Source organism: Accipiter gentilis, chromosome 2 (genome assembly GCF_929443795.1).
Source record: "Accipiter gentilis chromosome 2, bAccGen1.1, whole genome shotgun sequence".
In the NCBI taxonomy this organism is placed as follows: Eukaryota; Metazoa; Chordata; class Aves; order Accipitriformes; family Accipitridae; genus Astur; species Astur gentilis.
In genome coordinates, this window is record NC_064881.1 from 29,944,624 (window position 1) to 29,960,736 (window position 16,113).

The following is a 16,113-nucleotide window of genomic DNA, read 5'->3' on the forward strand; positions in this document are numbered from 1 at the left end:
CACACTCCACCAGTTGCTTCACATACTGTATAATAGAAGGTGGAAAATGATCCAGCAGAAAGAAGTGTCATCTGTCCTCACATTAGATTTCATTCCCCTTTCCAGCAGTTAGATACCGGCTTATTCCCTGAAGCACCAAGTTTGATTGTAACTTGGTGATAATTCTGATTATTTTTGACATTCATATATATCCAATCCCTTTCTTGAGTATTAAGTTCTTGACTCTGACACTGTTCCTACCAGCGAAATCACAGCAATCTTGTAAAGATACATCCGTATGGGGACCTTCAAGCACCTGAATAGTCTAATGAGTTCAGAAGTATGCAAGATGGATCACATGTGTGATTTCTGGATGCAGGGGGGAGGCTAGGATTTTGTCCAGCATAGTAGCTTATAAAGTCTGGGAAACTGAGCACAGGCCTCCTCAGCTCCAGCCTCTCCCTGATTTACAATTACAATCCTGAGGAGGGAAGAATAGCAATCTGAAAGTCCTGAAGCTGCAAACTAAAGGAAAACAAAACTATGCATTTAGCGAATAATGCAAAATATGAGAAAATAATGTAAGAGATGGGTGTGATGGAAATACCTTTCCTGAGGCTAAGTCGGTATTGATGTGTGTCAAACCCATAAACAGATATGTGCATGTTGCTGGCTAAAGAGGCTTGGGGGGTGGAGCTCTAAGTTTTGTTGTTACATCTCCACTTGCTCTTACTTATTGCTTCTCAAGGCAAGGACATTAGCAGCGTGCCCTTTTCCCTCTAACCTGGGATTAATGACAGCCATGCCAAGATTTCTCCATCCTTCTGACTATTTGATGACGGGGGAAAAAGATGGTTTATTATCACTCGTCCTTCTGATTCCTTGGCTGTGAAGGATTAACAAAGCAAGCTACTTCAGGAAAAATTAATAGGAAACGAGTTTTCAAAAGTGATTTAATTGTAAAGGGAGTAAATGAAGAGAGAAGGAATCACTTCCAGGAATGAACCAAAATCCTAAATTCAAACACTGCAAGTACAGTTTTACATGAGTTTGTTCACGCAGACCTGTTCTGTGTTCTCTCCCTCACTGGAAGCAAAAAGGAAAGCCATACATTGGCAGTTAAGTTCAAGACGTTGTGGGTGCAGCAGCCACCAAACTTTGAGGATGGAATATTTTCTTGCTTGACTTACAGCGACACATTTGTAACTATTTAATCACTGTGTATAATCTCTTTCCAGAGATACAGTCCTAGATGGACACTTACAGCTTACATGGCACAGTATGTGAAGAATATACAGCATGCACAGGCAGATCTCTAACAGCCATTTCCTTGTGCAACATTTTTATTGAAACAGTTATTTTGTTACCCTCAAGGAACAGGACTCTGAAAGACGGCAGCAGTTTGAGAAAGGTATTGTTGCATCCCACTGCCACGCTCCATGATCTGTATAGCAAAGGACACAGCCCCAGCTGCAAAAATGTACCATCCAGACTGTGCACTGAAAAATGCAAGTGAAAAATACAAATGAGTCACCTCAAATAAACGGGTGGAGGAGTCAGGTCAGCAGGGACAGCCATTACCTTATAATAAAGTGTGTTTTGAATCCCTCCTCAAGGTACATGCCCATGAAGCTCATTAGTATTACAGTCTTTTCACGTAGGTAGAAAGTTCATGAATATTGGAATACTGTGTTGAATATAAGAGGGAAATTATTCACCGTCTTCCTGCTACAGCAGCTTTTTGGAAACGCACCAAGGGCTTTGATCCTAAAAACACTTACCTATAAGCACCTGGGTAGTCCCATTGACTTAAGTAGAACCAGTTGAGAGCTTCAATTCAAGTGTTTGCAGATTAAGACCCATGTTTGCATTTTAAGACCTTATTTACAGAAGAATTTGCACTCATTTACCCAAGTGGTTTTTTAAACACTTTATTTAAATGAGTGCCGTGCTGTGCAGGAGACCGCCACCCAAGAAGCAGTGGCCCTACCTCGGTTGCCAGCAGCGTGAAGGCAGCGAGGGCTCTCAGCGCGCTGGAAACCACCAAGGAATGACGCGTCCTGCCACGTTCCGAAGGCCGCGGGCAGCGGCAAAGCCTCCTCACGCTTCGCCTGTTGGCTGTACGCCCTCGCCCCACCAACAAAAACGCTACCCCGTGGAGTGGGCAGCTCCCTCGCACCGAGGGGGCTTCTCCCTGGGCAGGGCGGCTGGTGGTGGTGCAGGGGTGGGAGTTTGTAGGCCTTACCGAGAGGCCGGGACCGGGCGGGAGGGCCCGGGCCGGGCCCGCCTCGCCTCGCCTCGCCTCACCTCAGAGCGGCCGACGAGGCGCCGCGGCCCGACACGCCGGCAAGCGGGGGGGACGCCCGGCCTCGCCCGCAACGCAACGCAGCGCCAGCCCCGAGGCGGCTTCCACGCGGCTGCAGGCGGCCTCGGCGCAACCGGCCCCATCCGGGCCCGGGCGGCGGCCCGCCCCCTTCCAACCCTCGCGGCGGCTCCTCCTCCCCCCGGTCCCCGGGCGGCCGGGCGGGCGGAGGCGGTGCTGGCGCCGCGGCTGCCGCCCGAGCTGCACGGGGAAGGTGCGTGTTTGCTCTGCTCCCCTCCTCCTCTTCCTCCTCCTCCTCCTCCTCCTCACAGGGGGCCGGAGGCCCCCTCGCGGGAAGCGCTCGCCCGCGCTGCTGTGCCCGCCGCGGGCGCGGGGCTGGCGGCGCCCCTCGCCCGGCTGCAGCGCTCTCCCCGGGCCGCGCTCCTCGCGGGGGACCCGGACCGCGGCTGCGGCTCCGGCTCCGGCTCCGGCTCGGCCGCCCGGTTGGGGTCGAGGAGGGGCACGCAGGCCGCCATCACCGGCGCCTCGGCGGGGCTCAGCCCCGTCTCCTCCTCTTGCCGAGGCCTTGCCTTAAAGCGCTGCCAGCTTGCGCTGGGGTCCCCGTCCCCCCCCCCCCCCGGAATGGGGCCTTCAGCCTCGGGCGCTGCCCTGGGTCGGTGGGCTGGAGTCCCCCGGCCTGGCAGCGGGGGGCGTCGGGCCCACCTCGGGCCTGTCCTCCCGCCCTTCTCTGGAGGGGGAAAACCACCACTTGGTCGCCCTTCAGCAACACGGGCGCTCCATTGCGTGGCAAGAAATGCCTGCTTACCCTCCGGTTCCTCTTAATTTTTAATTATTTATTTAACAATTAAACAATTAATTTAGAAATAGTTTAATAATTAAGCAAATATCGGCCCGCAGTTGGAGCCGGCCGTCGCGCACGTGCTTGGGGGACGCGTGGCCGGCGTTAGGCGAGGCACGGTGCTCTGCCGTCATCTTGAAACCGGCAGAGTTGACAGCAGTCACTGACTGAAAGCTAAGCCGCTGCAAATGGGTAAAACCCATAAATACCAGATGGGTGCATTAGATATTTAAATTACGTTTTATGGCAGACTTCATAGTGAAGAGGTCCCAGCATGTAAAGTGGTTTAGTGCTTCTGAGTAGGAAATCCTAGTAACTAGTACCCGTTAGATTTGTTTTGACAGGACTTTATTCTTCAAAGACGACCTTTTTCAAATTCATGCAAAAGGGAAAAGTATGAGAGGCATTTTTATATATGTATATACATTTTTTATATATGTGTATATGCATATACATATTTTATAGAAGTACTAGAATATATATATGAGGGAGAGAAAAGTGACATAAAAAAATGAAAAAAATGTAAGTTTTGCAAGCTGAATCAGATTTTACTGAGGAAGCATTAGATAACAGAGGAGCCTTTTGAATCTAGTGGTTATGTCTGACAGGTTACAAGTCTGCTCAGAACTACTGAAGAGAAAATTCAAAATACAAGCACAAGATTTCTGTTTCCTTGTTGATTACTTGTTTCTTCCTTAAAACTGCAGAATTTTTGGGACCTGGCTTTCCTAAGTGCTGCATGAGCATCCAAAGCACCTGCTCAGAGAGGGCCATGCATGTGCAACACCTGAAATCCTGATTTCTTTTTTTTGTAAGCCTTAGTTTTCAAAATTTTGCCTGTCTGGTTTTCACGCTGTTCAAAATTAGATTAATTTTTACTGTTTCTAGAGATAGTTCCACATCTGCTTGCCCTTTTGTACCAAAAGACTGTAAGAGTGTTGTAATCTGTTGATGAAGGGGAAGCGTGTGGGTGTTTCTTCTTATAAAGCAAGACTTGGTATGACTGTAGAACAGATTCCCTGTGTGGGAATGGAAGCATTGCTCACATCTACTTCTATCTGGAATGTATCTCTCTATTTTAGCTTGAGAAATTCATAAGATTTAAGCTAGGGTGAAAAAAGTTGGCCTTGATTTTGCTCTGGTTATTTTTCTGCGAGGATGAAAGCTGTTAATAAAAGTCTTTCTCATGCTTACCTATAATCACTTCTTAAAATCACCTTCCAGTCTTGTCTGGTGCTCCCTCTGTTAGATTATTACTTTAAATAAAACCTCAAACACTTCTTTCCCCAAAGAAGCCCTACAAAGCCTGCCATATCCCTAAGAGTGCTTACGTCCCTTGTTTCCTTGTAATTTTTGACTCATTTCTTTAGACTTATCCACTCTATCTTGAATAGCATCTATCAATTGTGCTTGCAATCAGTTTTACTTTACCCAAACTTCAATCTTTCAGATAAAGTCTGTGCGGATAAACTTGGATCAGAGCCACTGCAGCTTTAGAGATTCATACAAAGCCTTTGTCTTAACCAATCTTGTTTCTTGGTGTTTTAAATATATATAATTCTTTTGAACAGCAGAGCAATGAGATAGTAAATCAGATAAGAACAGATTGCAAATCTGGGCTGGGGAAGAACAACCTGGCATTGACCCCTGTTGGGAGACATCTGTCAGTAAAAGCTCATATAAATTCTTATTTGTTTTATAACATGGTTTTGCAAATGCCTGCATGTCTTTAATGCCAAATCAGGAAAGGAAGCAACTGACACAGTCTCTCCTTGTTGATATAATTGCACGAACTCATAATGCACATGGGATTCTTTTATCTATTCCTGCTATAGTGTGTAAAACTTTCTTGTTTAAGATTGAAAACTTTGTCCTGTCATTTCTTCATTCCTTTCCAGTTGTGTGTGGATGGAGATGAAGGATGGCAGTACATCTAAGAGATAGCAGCTGCAGGGGTGAAATATTTTGCTTAAAAAAGTACTTTGTGTGTAGAAATGTACAAAACGATTACAATCTTGAAGCTCTACAGTTCTTTCTCTTCTGTCTCGACAGGAAATATTATCTGTCAGAAGCTGCATTGCAGTAATCTTTCACGTTTTTGTTACCAAATGTCTGCAATAATCTCAAAGTGGTGAAATAAGTGTAAGTTCTTTCTTCAGTTGACCCCCAGTCACTTATATTTTCACTGTGATGCCAATAGTGAATTTTTTGCTCTGATTTTCTGATCTCATAAATGCCAATTACTTGATTAAGTCAGTATTTCTGACAGAATCTGTGGAGAATGCTCTGCTCTTTTTTGTTTCGATTTTACAATAGGAGAAAAAATTGTATGTCAGCTTGAGAAAAATGTTAACATTGTTAGCCTGTAGTTTTAAGAAATGGTAATTTGGGTGCCTTGATCTTACAAGAGCCTTGATTTCTGTTTTTGAAAAAGAGAGAATGGACCAATGGTGGTGGTAGTGGGGTATTTATTTATTTATTTATTTATTTTTTAAATGGAGGGCATTCAGACACCCAGCTCATTTGGATTCTTTTTTCTGTCCTGGTATTAATAATAATAATAGTAATATTTTCTCAGAGTCTTTTAAATCTAATTAACATAGACCTGTTTGATGAATTTTCTCCACAGTGGGTGAGAGAAAAACATGAAAATCCCTTTGGTGCTGTTGCTGCCAAGAGGGAGTTGATAGAAGTATCTAATGAACAGACATACGGATTAAAATGCATCTCTAAGAAGTTATGTATTTTGGCAAAATGTTTCTCTTTACCAATTGCAATCAGAGGTGTGGTAAAAAACCTATGATCTTAAAACCTGACTTTAAAAGAGACTAATGCTGTTTTAGAAAAGAAGTATTCCAGTCAAGTTTATCTCAATTCTCTAAGATAAAGTTAAATCAATGTTTTTTGTGTTATAGTGAGAGGAGGTTAATCTCAGGTCACCTCTCATAGACATTTCTTACATCATAGGATATATAAACAACTAAGATTTACTTTAAACTTGCCTGAATGACCATCCTGCATTCAGTACAACAGTGATGGTTTCAACCAGCTCAGGATTTGACCAAGCCTGTTTTGTGACCCCACAGATGCAGCATCTTGTGCAACTGAGAATTGTTGTCACTCTTGTGAAGCCTGTTTTAGTACTGATGTGAGAAAACAGTTCTGGTTTTAAGTATATGTGTGTTGGGGTTTTTTTTGCTTTCTTTTTCCTCCAGTTGCTGGCTATGGTGTCTGATCTTTTACTTAAATGTAGTGATAGTACATTTCCTGCCAGAAGTCTCTGTATGAAAGGGAATGAGATCACTCTTCCACCCTCCCACAATTTTTCTAGCTTTCATCTGCTACATGTATATTGATATCCTGTGCCTTTAATTTTTGTGTTAGTTTTTTTCAGAGGCACTTGACTGTGAATTTACATAAGACGAGTGAGTCAAAAGTAATTTTGTGTTTCAAGTAGCCCTGCAAAAGGGGCTTATGTAATATTATGCATGTGCCAATAGACATTTGAGAAAGAAATGTGCTTTTTTGCGGCCTTAAAATGAGATCTGAGCCAATAGACTCTGTTGGGAAAGCATCCACTTTTTTATCTGTAACTTTTGAAGACAGAAGCTTAAATTTGATTTATCTGTAATGGTTTCCCTTCTACTCTCCACAGGTTTTGAGATTAGCATTTCTGATCTTGTTGATTTTTACTGTTCTGAATCACAGGGCTCACCTTCTAGCGCTCTCTCTGGTCATGTTCTCCCATACAAAACACGAGCGCTCTTCCATGGCAGACTGTGCAAACACTTCTTGGAGTTTTAGTTTAATGAAATTCTTTATTGCTTTGGAAGCAGAAAGAATTGGAAGTTACTAATTTCTTTAAGATTGTTCATATACTGCAGTGGACTATTAATATTTTCTCTTATGACAACTAGATAAGGCAGAAAAGTACATTACTAATCTCAGGTAATGTATTCAGTGCTGCCAAAAAATACACAGAGCAGACAATTTCTACCTCGGTGATGCACTGTGAGATACCCTAGAAGGAAAACAAGGTCAGCTTGATTTTAATTCCTTCTTCAGTTTGATTGTCTTGAAATAGTTGTTGAGTAAGTAATCTCTAGAGGGTTTCCAGAAGCAAAAAAGTCTCAGGAATAGGCTTGGAAAATTCTGTGCAAGCTCTGAGTTACTGCCCTTGTCTAATTTACCTGCAGCTGCTGCAGAGGCTTCCATCCCAGCCACCCGCCTGTCCCTTGGTCAGTGATTCTCACCCAGGTAGCAGAGGTAGTGGAAAGAACAGAGCTCTCTGCTCTTCAGGCTGCAGGGACTGCCACAGTCCAATCTTCCTTCGAGTAGTATATCCCCATTTTCTTTTGGCAGTAACCTACTGGTACTAATGCTCATGATTAATATCTGCAAACAAAGAATAAATGTTTTTCAGTGGATTGGTTCCCAGAACCAACTTGCTGCCTGACCATATGGATGAGGTTCTGGTGCAAGTGAATGACAGTTTGGAGGGCAGAGCCACTGTAGCTGGGACCTAGATGGACTTAAGCCACAACTGATCAAAATCTTCTGTTGCCCAGTCCATAGGCTGGTAAAGTATACCTATACTGATTTTAATATACAGTACTACTGCAGCTAAGGTCTGTGATTCATGCTTCATTTTGGACTTGCCTCTTATAGCTGAACAGAAAACATGCAGAAAGGGTGCTAGTGAGTTCAAATATCTCTGAGTAACTGAATGTGGACAGATGTGCTTGTTTGCAGCAAGTGATGCTGCCCAAGTCAGCAGATACATCTTGCTTTGCAGTGCTATCTGGTGTACACTGTAGTTGTGATTATTGAAAATACATGGCATAGCCAAACACAGCATATTCAATACGAGTGGATCATATGGGGATTTTTGGTAGTTGTCCGATTTTGGACTGTTCTGGCAAATGTGGTGTTGAGAGAGGAGAAGGTGGTCAAACTGGAAGAAACTTGGAGACAACAGCTTATGCTGAATGTCAAAACATCTCTTAAAAGTTTTCTGTGCTCATAGCAGGTGACAACGCTGTCTTTAGCTTCACGTCTAAATTTTGACTGGGACAATGAATTTTTTGTCTCATTGGAAAAAGAGGGTGTCAGAATAGTATGACTAACTTTCTGTCTTTACATCTGGCAGTAGGTGAGCTGAAAACTCATTCACAAATCTTTTTCCCTAGAGGAAAAGGTATTTCCCAGCGCTAAGTGGTGTTTAGCAGTCCTCTCGCTGCTCAAAGTAGGTCTGATTTTTTGGCCCAGAATATTGGTGTTGAGTAAAAATAATCCTTTTGACACAACAACATGAGTTATTTTGTGTTTGTAAGCGAACAAGACTTTATGCTTGCTCTAGTATTTTGTCATGGCTAGAAATGATACTGTTTTTTTCCGCACATCATACTCTCCCATCTGACGTTATCTGTGAAACAAATTTATGAAAATTGCTTTATGGTTTAAGATTTGGTCTGGAAGAAGCCAATGCATGGTTTAAGCTTTATTTGAAGAGCTGTCTTTATGAATAGTGATATATCCTATGTTTCGTCGATCCAGGTCATATGGCAAGTTTTATTTAAAGTAGAAGCATTTAAAAAACCCATACAAAGTAATTCCTGTTTTGCTGACCCTCACTTTAATTCAGGAGATGAACCCAGCAGTTAAAAACCACATATGTGTCTATAAAGCATATCTGATGTTTATATGCTTGTTTTTGTTTGTTTGTTTGTTTTTTAAACCAGTGCCATTTTCTTGTGGTTATGGTGCAGCCCTCTCAGTTATCTTATCAGTGCATTACACACCACACTCTTGTCAGTCCCACTGTCATGCATTTACAGGTCTCAAGGGTTTACCAAAGTCAGAGCAGTTATATTTTGGGGGAGTAGTAGTAAAATTTTCTAATTTTTTTCTATCCTTTCACATGCTGCTTTATCTCTTTTGGCTTTTCCTTATTGTTGTAATGCTGGAAGATATGGCACTTCTCTGTTGCTTCTGTTCTCAGTGCATTAGTATTAGAATTAAATTTATTCACACAGGAGGGTTCAGGTTGTTCAGCCTGGAGAAGAGAAGGCTCTGGGGAGAGCTTATTGCAGCCTTTCAGTACTTAAAGGGGGCCTACAAGAAAGATGGGGAGAGACTTTTCAGCAGGCCGTGTTGCAACAGGACAAGATAATGGCTTTAAACTAAAAGAGGGTAGATTCAGACTAGATGTAAAGAAGAAATTTTTTATGATTAGGGTCGTGAAACACTGGAACAGGTTGCCTGGAGAGGTGGTAGAGGACCCATCCCTGGAAACATTCAAGGTCAGGTTGGATGGGGCTCTAAGAAACCTGATCTGGTTGAAGATGTCCCTGCTTATTGCAGGGGGGTTGGACTAGATGACCTTTAAAGGTCTGTTCCAACCCAAACTGTTCTGTGATTTTATGAAGACTGTTTTCTGAAAATCCAGAACATGCAGCCTGGCTGAACAGCTTGCAGACAGGAATGGGAGCATAGGAAAGTTCCTTTGAAGAATGTTACATAAAAATAACTATTGGGAACTTATCAGTACGTGAACTGTATATAAAAAACCAGATGCATACTGGATAAATATTAATTAGACTAGGCATCTGTCTAATGCAACCTCCCAAAATTATTAAAATGAAACATGCTGTCTAACATCTCCTGTCCCTACAGATGAGTGGTACAGGAAGGATGAAAGTCAGCTAATACTAGCTTTTTTCCTGGAAAACATTTTCAGCTGTGGTGAAGTAACAGCTGGGCTGTTAGCTGCAAGCATCACTGCAACTGTGGGTGGTGATCTGTGCAAGCTCAGCTGCTCTTCTGAAAGCAAAAGGTAACTTTGCTGTAGAAAAAGCCTTAATCTAGGAATTAAATGGGATAGTAAACTTAAAAAATGCAGGCTTCTTGCTGATCTTGCCTGCTCTTCAGGTGTTTAGATCTAAGTACTTTATACTCAACAAGTAGGGCTTGTTGGTAAACATGGAATAATAGTGTTGCCTTCAGATTTGTTTCAATGGATAACTGGGAAGTCATCATCATTGGGGAGCAGGTTTGATACGTAATTCATTGCCCAAAGCACTGTTTATACCCCAGCCTGGCTTCGAAATGGTTTCAAAGAAGAGCTTTCTAAGGAGTGACCCTAATATGGAAATCATGGAAGTGTGGGCACATGTGGCGAGACCATCATCCTGAAAGGATCAGCACTTCATTGACAAGTCAGAGATGACTTTTTGGCTGCTTCTGAGTGAAGGAGCGTTGCAACTTTATGTGAACTCTACCTCATCAAGTGCCCCTGCTAGCAAGCTGATATATATGATAACATCGAAACCAAGTATAAGCAATCCTCTAATACCAGTTTCATTTTAATTTGGAATTGCATTTAATTCATGAAAAGACTGACATTTGCAACATCTGGATTCTCTGAAGGAGGCAGAGGCTCCATTTTTTCCTCATACTAGTAACACCAGAGCCACAAATGTTAAATAGTCTCTCTACTCATGCTGTGGATAAAGCCCTATGAATTTTATGCAATTATGACAAGGCAAATATGAGGGTTTGAAAAATCACCCTTTATAGCTAAATCAAAATAAAGTGCTCTAACTGGGTTGTTCCTGCAAGCTTTTGTCTCCTTAATGATTGGTCTTGTGACTAGAAACGCTTAAAAGCAGCGTTCCTAAAGCTGTGCTTGCAGAGGGCTGCTTAGCAGGTGGGATAAAAGCCAGAGGTGTCCCGATACCTGGGGTCCCTGCCCAGTTTGGTAACACTGTATCTAAATAGCAATTTAAAGAGTGTCTAAATAGATTCACTTTTTATTGTGTTCCAGGCGTAACTCCTCCAGCAGACCCAGAAGGAGCTTCTGGCTGTCACCTGCAATAGCAGAAGGATAGCATGAGCAGCTGGGGTCTCGAAATGGAGCTGTGGGCTGTCTGGGCTGTGCTTGGCTGTGTGCTTCCCGAGCTCAGGTGCAGTCACTCACCTGGGCCTGGTGCATTCTTGGCAGTGGTGGTGAGCTGGTTTTCTCAAAGATGGCCAGTTTAAAAACTTCTCTGGAGTTTGGGAGCTGACACCTGCATGCCAGCTTTGCCTTATACAGTCTGAACTGTGCAGAAGTATTTAAGACCTAGGAGGAAACTTCTGGCTGTTTTGTTTCCTCCTGTACTTTCTTAGCATAATTTAATCTCTGTGCATTATTGGTCAGGTGCAGTGTCAGAATCATGTCAACGCAAAGACAGGGAGATATCTTAACATAATATTTGCAGAGAGAGGGTTGATTACATTCTGTCTTTGATAGTGTTGCAGATGCAGTAAAATGTGTGCCAGAAAATGACATATATGTATACCTAGTCAACTTATGTTTGCCAAAGTCAATATCTTCCCTTAACATGACACTGAAGTACAGTATCAGCTTTTGTATTGTCACATTCAAGACCCTACGAAGCACCTGGATCAACCAAATGGTACCACAGGTAGTTTGGCAGCTAGAACAAAGAACCCGTGAGGACTTTAAATGATAGATCTCTATTTGTTTTTCTAATACCATGAGATTCAAACAATAATTGTGTTGAGAAAAGGGAGTTTCATAGTTCATTAAACTACCTTCCTTCTCACAAATATTTTTTTGCCATTTTGGAAAGCTATCTCCAGTGTAGCTCCTGAATATGTTTTGGCAGTAGTACTTCTTTTATTTATTCTGAAGCTGCTGTTGGTATTTGTGCATGTTTGTTCTGTGGTATCTCTGCAGGTACAGCTGTGCAAGAATAAGGCATTTATTTTTGCTTGGACAGTTATCTCTATTAACAACAACATCTAAAATCTATTCTATTCTATTTTGATATTTTTCTAAAGACTTCCCCTAATGAAAAACTTAAAAAAAGAAACCCAAACAACTGGAAGCTTTCTGGAAACTGTTGGCTTCAGATCTCTTGAAAAATGCTGATCAAGGCCAATGGCTAATACTCCTGAACCTGAAAACTATACTGTAGGCATATTCTATGTTTAGCTTTATAGATAATTCACTGTGTAAGCATCTTACTAAATAGAGTTAGTCCAATGCTACTGCACTCAATTAAATATTTTAATTTGAGCACATGGATGGGATTTGAACGTATAAATTGCTAATACGGCTACTTTTCCTGGTGTTAATTCTGTGTACTGAGAAGTCAACACAGTCTTCTAAAAGGTGTTTTAGACTCTTGATTCCACTTTGAATATCCGCTCAGGTTTATGTTGTCACTTTTTGGCTGCTTCAGAGAGAAGTTTCTTCTGTTTCAGCCATCTGCTTAGAATGGTAACTCATCAAAAGACATTAAGAAATTAGTGTTCATTCAGGTGTCAGTTATTCTTTGGTTCTGAGCAGTGTATTCCTCTATTTCATGTTAAAAAACCAAAGGACCTGTAGCTAGCAGTAGCAAGATGCATGTTTGAGAACTAAATATTCAAAATGAACTTTAAATTTTGCATTGAGGTACTTTCACGTGAAAATTTTATACATCTGGTCTTCCCTGTCCGTATTTGCCGATGTTCAAATTTTGTCTACACAGAAAACTGTCAATAATTACCTAAGATTTGCTAACCTATAGCAGCTCAGTGTAAGTTATTTCACAGGTTACCTGCATGATGGATCTATGGATCTTCTGAGTTACTGCATGACAATTCTGGAGAGAAACATGCCAGCTGAGTTACTGTGTGAACAACAATACAGAACAGACATTTTCAGATATTTATTACTAGTATGCCAGATAGAGTAACTGTTTACATTTATGGCTATTTTGCTATGCTCTATTAAAAAAATACCAACACAACTCAAACACATCTTTAAAAATTCACTTTTGGAAGCAGAATTGCATGGCTCAGAAAAATAGGAATTGTCTTACCCAGACTCACTGGTGTCAGCATTTGTCACTGCTCTCTCTATATAATTGGTGCATTTACTCTTTGGTATGTTCTTTGGGTGGTTTTTTTTGTTGTTGTTTTTATTTTGTTTTGTTTTTTCCACTTTGTTTTCCTGTTGACTTTTTGTAATATGACCATTTGCTTCACTGCAATGAGCTTTTGACTGGCTTGGTAGTATCAGGAGAAAGGGGCTGAGTGGTCATGCTAATTGAAATGTCTTTCATGTGCAACTGAATCACTTGGAGGTGTCACTTCTGGGTCCCTCCTCTTCCACTTGTTCATTTTGTATGTCTGTAGGTGTAAGGCCCTAAAGGCATGTTTGTATCTGTGCAGTGGGTAGCACTGTGGACCCTGATCTTGACTGGGACTGTTGAATGCCACTTGAAATAAAAAAAAGGTAATACTGATAGATGTCGGTTGCCATAACTGACTTTTTTTTGTTCTCTGGTAGCAAAATTGTTTGAAAATTTTTTGTCTCTAAAATGGCAGTAAAAAGTAATTAGAAGTTAAATACAGAATCAGAACCACATTATGCATGGTAGCTGTAGTACTCCATGATCAAATGTGTGCTGCAATGGAGAGTAGCTTTGGTGAAGAAATGTTGTTGGAGCTTTCCTCAACATCAGAAAAAGGTGTGGTTTTGCTAATTTATTTGTCAAAATTGGCTGAAAACCAGTTTTCTATCAAACTCTTTAAGTAAAGTGTATTCATCTTGTTTACAGTCTGTTCTTTGCCTTGTTTCTTTACATTTAAACTTTTTAAGCTTGCTTTTCTTTGTATGTTGCAGTGCAGTCTGTGGTGGGATGGTGGCCCCAATTGTACATTGCCACTGAAGTGTAGCAATTTGTTTCTGATGTTGATATGTGGGAATACAGCATGATATTTGAGTACCAGTATTATGCCCTAGTGAACGTGATGAAATCGTAAATGACATACTTCATAACATATCTCATTGAAATTAATATCCTTTCCCACCCTTAATATAAGTAAAGAAATGTATGGATCATAAAGATCATTTTTCTGTCAGTTGTAATGAGAAATCTTCATGCTGTGCCTTTTTCATATAGTTGTATTTACAAATTTGTCTTTTGTTGCTTTGGAAAGGGAAGGCACGGTGGGCATATCATAGAGTAAGGAGGCAAAAGACTAAAATATCAGTTTTCTTAACAAATCTAGCAATATGTTCACCAGATTTCTCAGCTTCACAAAACCACTTGAATGTGGGGGGAGGAACATACCTTTTCTTGTGACTGTAGAGAAGGACTGTATGAAAAAACTAACAAATAAAGATGTTCAGAAAAGTTACAGTTATTTTAATCTGGAAATTTTATTAATATTTTTAAATATCTTATATTCGGCAATGCTGAATAATTATTGACTTAATTTGGGATTGTGGTGCTACTTAGAGTCCGTAAAATGAGACTGTAGGTGTATGGAGTAAAATAGCTAAAATGGTGGATACTTTTGAAAATGTTGGTCTTGCCTTTTTTTGCTCTTTTTCTTTCAAGTGTTTAATAAAGTGCCTAACTTTTCTCTGAACTTGTTGACTTAAAATGAAAAATTTTGTTCCATATACAAAGCAAATATGCTTTGTAGGTGTGTGGTCATAGAGGAATATTATTCTTGTCATTTATGGAATCGCTAAGAATTTAACTTAAGAGTTTATAATTCTAGAGTGGTATATAATGTATGTAATGTATCCGGCGTAATTTGTGTTAAGGCCAGACAGGTCGCTTCATCAGAAAACTTGGCCTGTTGCACTCCATTACATAATTAGTAACTAAGGTTGCTTATTTTGGTGGTTCATTTTGGCAAATATCCTGACCTTTAGTAGTGTATAGTCACCTTTAAAACTGAGATTTAATCGCTGGAAGGAGATAGTCAAAGTATTTGTATTTTCTGGCCAAAATCTGGAGCAACATAAAACGTAGGTGTTCTGTAGGACTGAACAGCCTTCTGCTGGAATGCTGCTTGGAGGAGCACCAGAAGTGCCTGTGAATGCCAGATAGCAATTTGATTCCTTTTGGCTTTCATAGGGGTGGCAGACCAGCTTGTGACAGTAACAGCCCTGCACTGACTGTCGTTAATGGAACTTGGTTTGCTCCTATTACAATGTCTGCCCATCAACTTTAGCAGATTTGCTTTCTAGAGATATGGATTGATCATTTGCTCATAGCTCATACCTTCTGTTTTAGGCTTTCTCGTGGTATGAAGATAGGTTTCATCCTTTGGCTGGATGCAGTCTGCTAGTCTTTCAATAAAAACTTGGAAAGAAAATATTTAGCATCAGAGCTGCGGGAATAATTTAACTAAATACAGGATATAAGATGTCTTGTTGAATGTGTTGTAAAAAAGAAACTTAGTTTAGCATTTTGACAGATGTTTAAGTATGGGGCCTTGCTGGCAATTCTTGTCTTTGCTTCCCCTTAGCTGGTGGTTCATTCATGGTGGATACTTCATTCTTTTCCATAGCCTAATTCATGTCCTCGGATAAGAAAATACAGAAGAGTTTGTAAGAGAAGATTTCTGTGGTTATATTGCCTCAATAAAAAGGGAATGCTTTTCTCCTGTAGGAAAGGCTGAAAGAAAAATACACAGTTCTGTGTCTCAATTCTATATGAATTTTGTGAAAAGATACAAGATATGTGTCTATCCCAAGGGCCTTTACAATAAAGAAAGGTTTCCTAAATTAGTAAGAGGCCACTAATGTTTTGTCTCAGAATGGGTGTCGGTGAATACTTTTTTCATAAGCCAGTCTTTCTATGTCTGAAGGCAACCTGTCTTGTTTTTTACACTAGAGCAATAGTTGCGGACTTTAAGGAATTGTCACCAAAGTTAAGCATCAAAATACCAGGTAATATAATTGCAGCTCTATTTTGTTATGTTTTGATTTAATTGTAAAAAATCATCTTTCCCACCCTCCTCCCCAGTTGTCTTTCAAATGCCATCAGCTGGCATTAGCTGTGTACTTTGGTATTCATTGTAATATGAAAAACATTGTGTATTTCGGTGTCATTGTTTCCTAACTGCCTTCCTTTCATTAAGTATTTCTGTTCTATTCAGTTGTTCTAATCTAAAA

General features: G+C 40.9%; 1 protein-coding gene across 1 annotated transcript in view; it reads left to right on the forward strand.

Annotated features, from left to right (window-relative positions):
* The first annotated feature begins 2,504 nt into the window (after positions 1-2,504).
* CPQ (carboxypeptidase Q) overlaps positions 2,505-16,113 on the forward strand; it is a 166,822-nt gene continuing 153,213 nt past the window's right edge. Inside the window, exon 1 of the mRNA XM_049820501.1 lies at positions 2,505-2,555. The gene's annotated coding sequence lies outside the window, so the exon portion shown is untranslated. The remainder of the gene's footprint in view (positions 2,556-16,113) is intronic.